This window comes from Phacochoerus africanus, chromosome 11 (genome assembly GCF_016906955.1).
Source record: "Phacochoerus africanus isolate WHEZ1 chromosome 11, ROS_Pafr_v1, whole genome shotgun sequence".
Taxonomy (NCBI): Eukaryota; Metazoa; Chordata; class Mammalia; order Artiodactyla; family Suidae; genus Phacochoerus; species Phacochoerus africanus.
Genome location: NC_062554.1, coordinates 44797878 through 44806142, shown reverse-complemented (window position 1 = coordinate 44806142; position 8265 = coordinate 44797878).

The following is an 8265-nucleotide window of genomic DNA, read 5'->3' as shown; positions in this document are numbered from 1 at the left end:
AATAACCCCACAACTGGTGCTTCCTCGGAGTCAAGGGTGGGCAGTGACCAGTGAAAGGACAGAGGGTTGAGAGCAGGAGAGGTAGGAAACAGGCTGCTGTACCTTGAACGGTATCCACGGCTTGGAGGCTCCCACTACCCAGCAGTGTTTTAAAGGCTCTGGCAGGTCCTTGCGATAAAAGACGCCCATCTACCTCGGGTTATTCCAGTGTGCTCCAGACCTATCTGACCATAACTCAGCTTTTGCCTATCACCCATTTCCTTTTCAGGAGACTCTTGGAAAAGGCGGTCTTGGATCTTTCTGCTTTTCAGCTGGGCTGGTTTAAGTAAGAGCATGTGGGGTCGAGATGCTAGGCTTTCAGTGCCATGAGGCCTGAAAGTGGGCCTCCTTTCCCCCATCCCTGAAGTCTCAGCTGAGGTCTGGCACCCTTCCTGGGGCTGAGCTGAGACCCCTGGGCTTGTACAGAGTCTCACTCACTGGGTGTAAGTGCTGCCTGCCACCCACTAGGCAGCGTCTCCTCTCCCAGAGCTCAACACACAGGGAGTCTAGTCATGCCCACCCACCCCCCAGTAACCTACATCAGGGTCTGGATGGGCAGCAGTTCATGGGAAAAGAGGCCCAGCTTTTTGGCGTGTCCGCCCCAAAGAGACGATCAAATCTTGGGTGGGAACCTACCAAGTTCTGTCCTCAGAGCTGCCCAGATCTCATCTGGAGGGTTGGGTCCATTCTGTTTTTAAGGGAGATGTTGTTAACATTGCAAAGGGGACACCAAGAGAGGGAAGGGTCTGGAAATTCTGTTGGAAAAGGAGAGGCTGACAGAACGGTGATATTTAGCCTGGCAAGAGGCGAGCGGGGGCGGGGGTTGGGGGAGCTGGGATGGCTGTTCTCAGATATTTGAAAAGCCCTCAGTGGGCAGGCCCTGTTCACTCCGAGGGCTAAGGCAGACTGGGTTCAGTAAAGAGACCACTGCGACCCTGACACGGAGAGTAACAATCGGGTGAACTTCGGGGTGAGTAGGGTGCCCCTTGTTCCTGGAAGCATGTAGCCTGCCTGGTGGCGCAGAGAGCGCCCATGGCTATGAGGTGAGGTCGGTGAGCTGGGCTCTAAGGTGCCACCCGCCCCCTCGCCCAGTCTGCGGCTGTTGGACGGGTACCGCTCCCCCCACTGTCCCCATGCAATGTCCCTGCTTCCCTTTGCAACCCCACACACAACTCCACCCCCGTGCGACTTTGTCTCCCAGCTCAGCGTGGCTAGAGGAGTTTCCTGGTGTCTTCCTCGACCCCTAGGCTTCGAGGGCCATCGCCATCGTCTGTGCTGGTGGCTCTGTTCCTGTGTTGGGGGGAGCGTTGTCCCACAGAGCGGGTATGAAGGGGACGCAGGTGGCACCAAGTGGGCCAGCAGGTCAGGCCTGTGGTGACAAGGCCCCATTTCTCAGGAAGAGGACTTTCCTCGCCCAGGCCTCCATCTCCCCTTCACCACGGACAATAGCCTCTTCGGGGTGGTGGTCTCTCTAAGGACCCTGTGTGTGCAGAGTGCTGCACACACACAGAAATCACACATTGTCTGATATCTCCGAGGCAAGGGACGGTGGTGGGATGAGGCTGGGCCAGAATCCAGAAGGCCTGGTTCCTGGCCCCGCTCAGTTTCCACGGTGTGACCTGGGGCCAGTCTCTGGGACAGACCTGGGTTTGCAGGACCTGAAGCTTAGACCATTTGGAGGGAGCTCGTTACGGAAAACACCACACAACTGTGAATACAAAATTAGGTGCAAATGTGATTATTTAGAATGCTGAAATTGCCACAAATGACAAATTCAGGAAAAAATTGAAATACCGCAGACATCACATGATCTGTCTGACACACCTCTGTAATGCCTTTTCATTATTATTAGTTTTTTTTTTTTTAACATTTCTTCTCAGGAGTTCCCGTCGTGACTCAGTGGTTAATGAATCCGACTAGGAACCATGAGGTTGTGGGTTCCATCCCTGGCCTTGCTCGGTGGGTTAAGGATCCAGCGTTGCTGTGAGCTGTGGTGTAGGTCACAGACCCAGCTCGGCTCCCCCGTTGCTGTGGCTGTGGGGTAGGCCAGCAGCTACAGCTCCAATTAGACCCTAGCCTGGGAACCTCCATATGCCGTGGGTGGGGCCCTAGAAAAGACAAAAAACAAACAAACAAATAAAATAACATTTCTTCTCATAATTTTACAGGCTAGATTCTGGCTCCACACATTCTCCAGCCCGATTTCTCTTCCACACCCACCCACCCACACCCACCCACACATCTCTAGTGCAGGAACCTCAGGCCATAACTGTGCTGTGATACAACTTCTGGCCCTGTAACTTCGTGTCCCAAAGCCAAGGACTTGGCCCAATGGTGGTCATATGCCTGCAGCCGTTTCCTCACGGGGGTGTGGCTACATCGTAGTGCCAACTGTTCGGTGCACAGCACACATGTCTCACCAATCCCAAACTGAATGGAGCCATCACTCACTGGCTTTGAGGGACCCTTGGATCCCCAAATGGACACTAGAGAAGTCATCATTGATTGCTGATTAGCCATAGTGTTCTACCAAGATTACCCATATCATCTGACCGTGTGAACACCGGATGGGGGCCCTCCAGGGCCCTGGAGCTTAAGTGGTATTAGTTTCACGGTAGATCCGCCTCTGGGTGCATCTGAAACCTCTGAGTTTCAGTTTCTTCAGCTGTGCCATGAACAAAACTCTTCTGGCCCCATCTGTCTGTTTTGGATGAGAATCTGAAATGAAAGAAAATGTGAAGGCTCTGGTTCCTAAAAGTCCCGTGTGATGGTGACACTGAGGAAGAGGACAGCGATGCTGGCTAAGAGGGGGAGCTGCTGAGATGTTGGCCTCAAGGTCAGGAGTGGGTGCGTGTGTCACAAGCTCCTGTGGCTCTGGGCCCAAAACTCTCACATGAGAAGGACAAAGCTTGAGGCTTTGATTCCAGTTATAGAACATGCCTCTGGAAGGCAGATGTGTGAAGTTGTAATCAGGTATTTGCAGCCTTGTGGGAATGAGCTTGTCTGGTCATTAAATCCACACGGAGTGCCCTTTGGTGGAGGGAGGCGCCAGGCCAGGCTCCGCAGACACAAACTCAAAGGGGTTTGGAAGAGGAGACAAATCAGATATGCGCCTAACTAGCCACGATGCAGGACCCAGGGATGAGGGCCACAGGCCGAGGAGACGTCTGGGGCAAGCAGAGCACCGAGCAAGGCTGGTCCGGGAAAGCTGGGGGTGCCTGCCCAGGCCTTGCCGCACCTGGAGGCTCACCCGGGTGGAGAAGGGCACGGGGCACTAGAAAAAGGAGTGAGACACAGAGCACGCAGACCTTCCGGAGAGAAGATGCTGAAATACAATGTGATGAGCACATCTGTGAGTGCCGCGTGGGTCAGAAGACCTGCAGGGCAGCCTGGGGAGCCAGCAAAGCGAGCTCCCCTCATGGACTTTTCCTGTGTTTCTTTCTCACTTGGTTCGGATTCCTCACCCCTAGAGAGACACACGGCAATGAGCTCCAGCGGCAGGGAACTCTGGCTTTCTGGAACTTCTCTGGGCTGGCTTCTCAGCCAGTTTCAGAGATGGGAGCAGAGAGACGATGGTGGGAGAGCAGCCATGGTTATTGAGGGGTCTTCCCAGCCCCTGAACAACCCTCCTGAGACAGTGGCAATGGGACCCCAGAGACTCCACCTGTGGGGAAGGAGCCTCAGGGATTTGGGCCCTTCGTTCAGTGAGCTCAGAACTGCGATACTAGCATTGGAAACGCTGAGAGGGTAAGTGGCCAAGTGTGACTTAGATATTGTCTGAGCTGGGCCTATGGCATTTTGGTTGAAGGAATGTCCAGGTAATTGAACTGGCATGGGCACCCCTTCTCTATAGGCACTATAGTTTATGAATTGCAATGATTCACCCTGTCTCAAGATGACGGAAGTATTTGAGATGCATGTGCAGGCATTTGAAACAAACACAGTTGATTTTGTGTAGGTTTCGGGGTCTGTTTGCTTCTGAGTCTCTGTGCATGAAAATATGTATTTCTGTTTCTCTGCTGGCATTAGAGAACAGACCTGGGTATGGGAAACTGAGGCCCAGTGTGATAAAGTGACTTGTTCAAGGTCCGACAGCTTGGCTAAGGTGGCAAAGGTGAGACCAGAACCCAGACTCTCTGAACCGTAGACCAGGACTCTTCATGTGACGTTGAAATCAATTACAAATTGAAAAAAAAAAAAAAGGGCAGGGAAATCCTTATTTGTTTTTTTGCCTCCAATCAATGAGTAAGTACTAAGAAGGTCAATCCCGAATTAGCTATATAGCCCAAATGTCAAGTTTTTACCACTGACCTGGTTCAGTATTGATTTCTTTTATGAAACCATATTTATCCTGAAGTTGTTGAAGAATTTCAGAGCACATAAGAAGGCTTTGCTAAAATAATTCCATGCCTTTGTTTTTGAAGAAAACATCCAAAATATATAAGCTGTTGTTTGAATGAAACAATAAAAACATCTGTTGTTTCTCACGACAGCTCTCATCTTAATATAACATGGCAAAATAATACCCCTCAAATATCCATGATTAACCTGAATTGGAAACGGTCCCCTCCCAGTGTCTTCATATAGCTGCTTCGACTGGCATTGGTAACACACACACACACACACACACATCAGCTACATCATCACCCAGCACTCTGATGCAACAGAATATTGAGATTAGTCATTGTTCTAAAATGGATGGTGTGTCCCTGCTGGAATTGAATCCCACGCATTTGAGGCTCTAATGAAATATATTAGGGCATATGCATCGGTGTCGATGCAGAATTTTTGGACTGTATTCAAATTGCCTCTGAGCACAGGTGTGCCTGTCATTAAGTGTTTATGTTTACCTGTACACATGGATGTTTGCCTGGGCAACTGTGTTTGTTCTCACTTTGGTGTGCATATATTTGCGTGTGGGTGGGAGGGCTTCTATCCAGCTTGGGACTTTGAAGGAATTGTCCGTTTATCCAAATAAAAAAAGAGCCCCCCTCCAAAATGTCAGCTGTGAGGCAAGCATCAGGGCTTGGCGTGGGTGTCGGTGACACAAGCACCCACGCTCTTCCTCGGAGGCCTGCTTTTCCCTGGGGTTCCCTTGCTGAGAGTCTTGCTGACTCTGCCAAGCTAACTCCTTCCCATACGACTCCAGGAACAGGGGACTGTGGAATACATCTGAGCCAGACGGTCACTTTCAAAGATATTGCCCTAAATATTAAGGAGGCGCTAAGCCTAGGAAAGTACAAAAAGCCTAAGGGCCATCTGGTTTTGGTCCTGTCCTTGCCGACCCTCACTCCGTGGGTTTCCAGCATCAATTCCCCCTTCCTCTGTGTTTCTGTGGCCTCTTGCTGGAGTCCTGATTCCTGAGCTCTGCTGTGTGGAGGCTGGGCTCTCATGCCCACATCCCCTCCCCCGAGCCCTTTCCTCCCCCACCCCCTACAGGTCAAGGTCCTCTGATTGAAGCCAACGACATGCGTGATACACGTATTTACTGTGATTACTTCGTGCCAGCCGTGGGTCTTGTCTTATTGAATCCCCACAAGAGCTCTGCAGGGGAGATGCTGGCGCTGTCCCCACTGTACAGGTGAGGCAACGGGGGCTTGACACTCATTCATTCCCCAAGGGGGCACAGCTAGTACGTGGCCGCGTTGGGCTGAGATCTCAGCTCTGGCTTAAGCCACGCTCCTCATCATGACGTGATAAGGCCTCCTCGTGTTAGAGGGAGTCCCCAGTGTGCCCCCCTCACCTGCCCTGGTTCCTCCACACTGCCTCTTCAGGAGAGAGCCAGTGAATAACCTCCTTGTCCGGTAACGCCCAACTCTCTCCAAATTGATGTAGTTAGTCCCTTAAAGGCCGCCAGGTGTAACTAGCATAAAGGGACACTCAGGTTATAGGAGGTACTTCAGGTAAATGGAAAGCGAAGGGTCCTCCTCTCTCTTTGCAGCATGTGGGGCATGAACAGCTGTGCTGCGCCCCCCAGGCCCACTCAGGGCCCGGCTCCTTCCAACAGACAGCAGCCCCTTTCATCCTGTCTGGCTTAGCAGTTTATTTTAGGCATGGCCTGACCAGGTGCTCTGGGTCAATAGGCTTAGTTTTAAATAACTGGATTCCTCTCAGCAACCGTCTCCTTTAGAAGCGGAGGAACACGACGCAAGAATGAGCCCAGCAGGCTGGCGGTGGTGAGGGGAGCCATCAGCCAGAAGCCTGGAGACGGCTGGACTCTGTCACTGCCTGCATGACCTCGGGTGAGTCCACTGCTGCCTCCCCCCCCGCCCCGTGCTGGGCCTCAGCTTCCTCATCCGTAAAGCAGAAGGCTGGGCGGGGTCATCTCAAACACCTGTGGCAGTCTGCCCCCGTCTCTGTGCTCTGCCTGTGTTTACAGAGCACAAAACACCTAGTGAAAAAGCATCTGCTTTGGAGTGGTGACTTCGCATCATGGAGCTGGGCCACCAAGGGAGGAAGCACGGTGTGGAGCAAGCAGCTTTGCCCCTGATGTTGGGAGACCTGGATTCTGGTCTTGCTTGTGATACAAACTGAGTGACCTTGAACAAGCTAAACCTTGCTTTTCTCACCTGTTTTAAAAAGGAGTGCTAAAGCTTCAAAGGTTATTGAGAGGATAACACGGAGCAATCACAGGTGAGAGCCCTTTCAACTCTGAAAATACTATGCAAAAAAAGTAAGTGCACCTGGCAGTTCCTCCAAAAGTTAGAATTACCATATGATCCAGCAATTTCCACTTCCCCCAAGAGTTGAAAGCTGGGTCTCAAAGAGCTACTTGTACACCATGGTCATGGCAGCGTTATTCACAAAAGGTGAAAGTTACCCAAATGTTCACTGACAAATGAATGAACAAAGTGAAGTCTAAAGGTACAATGGAATATTAGTCAGCTATGAAAAGGAACAAAATTCTGACACATGTTACAACATGGATGAATCTTGAAGACATTAAGTGAAAGAAGCCAGACACAAAAGGACGAATATTGTATGATTACACTTATTTGAGTTACCTAAAAGGCAAATTCATAGAGACAGAAAAGTAGATTAGTGGTTATCAGGAGCTGGGGCAGAGGGGATTCGGGAGTTAGTGTTTATTGGGTGCAGAATTTGTTTGGATGATGCAAAGTTCTGGAAATGGATAGTGGTTATGGTTAGACAACATCAGGAATGCCACTGAATAGTACACTTAAAAAGTGTCAAAACTAAACTCTGTATCATGTATATTTCAACATATTAAAAAAGGTAAATGTACACAAAGTTTTTTGGTTAAAATCACTAGGGCTATCAGCAAAACCTGAGAATGAGGAGTCCCAGTTCTCCTGTCTGATCCTGGGCAAGGCGTTTTGGGGAAGTAAATTTTCTTCCTTTGTCAAAGAGGTTAAACTATGCTCTCTCCCTCCATCTCTCCCTCTGCTCCAGTCCCCCTGCTCACCTCAGAAAACTGGGTCAAAATTGTGCCCCGCCAAGTGGCCAGGGCATATCAAGGTAGCATCCCTTACCCTTTAGGAAATGAGGCCCAGCCTGGCTTATTCCATTTACAGGGCTACAGAGGAGCCCTTCTTTGGACCCTGCGTGGGCCCTTCTTTTGGAATTACAACATAAGGAGGGTTTTCCAACCATACTAGTGTTTTCACAGCGTCCTGACTCAGCCTGCCTCGGTCCCCAGTGCCTAACCTGGCACACGGCACGTGCTCAGCATTCGTTCTGTAACTAAGATACCCTCACTCAAGCCCTATTCAGTTCTGTGCCAACTTTATGCAGAATGGTATAAGGAATAAACCAGTTTCTGTTCAGTGAGAAAGCTGCAGGGTTGGGGGGGGCACAGGAGGAAGATACCAGATACAACAGACATGAAACTATTTATTGCAAATAATGTCTGGGTATCACACTGTAACCAGTGCGAGGTCATTGCCCACGGAGTGCTGGAGTGGGCTCAGCTGGGGCTCCCCGGGCTTGCAGAAGTAACTAGGGCTTGAAAGAGGATGCACCTTTAAGCTTGGAGGTGGGCCAGACTCCGGGGGCGGGGGATCCAAAGGGTCTTGGTCTGACTTTTACTCCGGTGCTCATGCTTCCCTATCCAAGGGGGTAAACTGAGTCAGAAAGAGGCAGGGAGCCTGGCCCCAAGTGACTGGACCAGGAGAAACCGGGCGTCCTTGGCCTGAGCAGGGCGGGCTCTTGGCACACGTATGACACACGCCTGTGTGCGACCGCAGGCTTCGAGCCGGTGGGTGG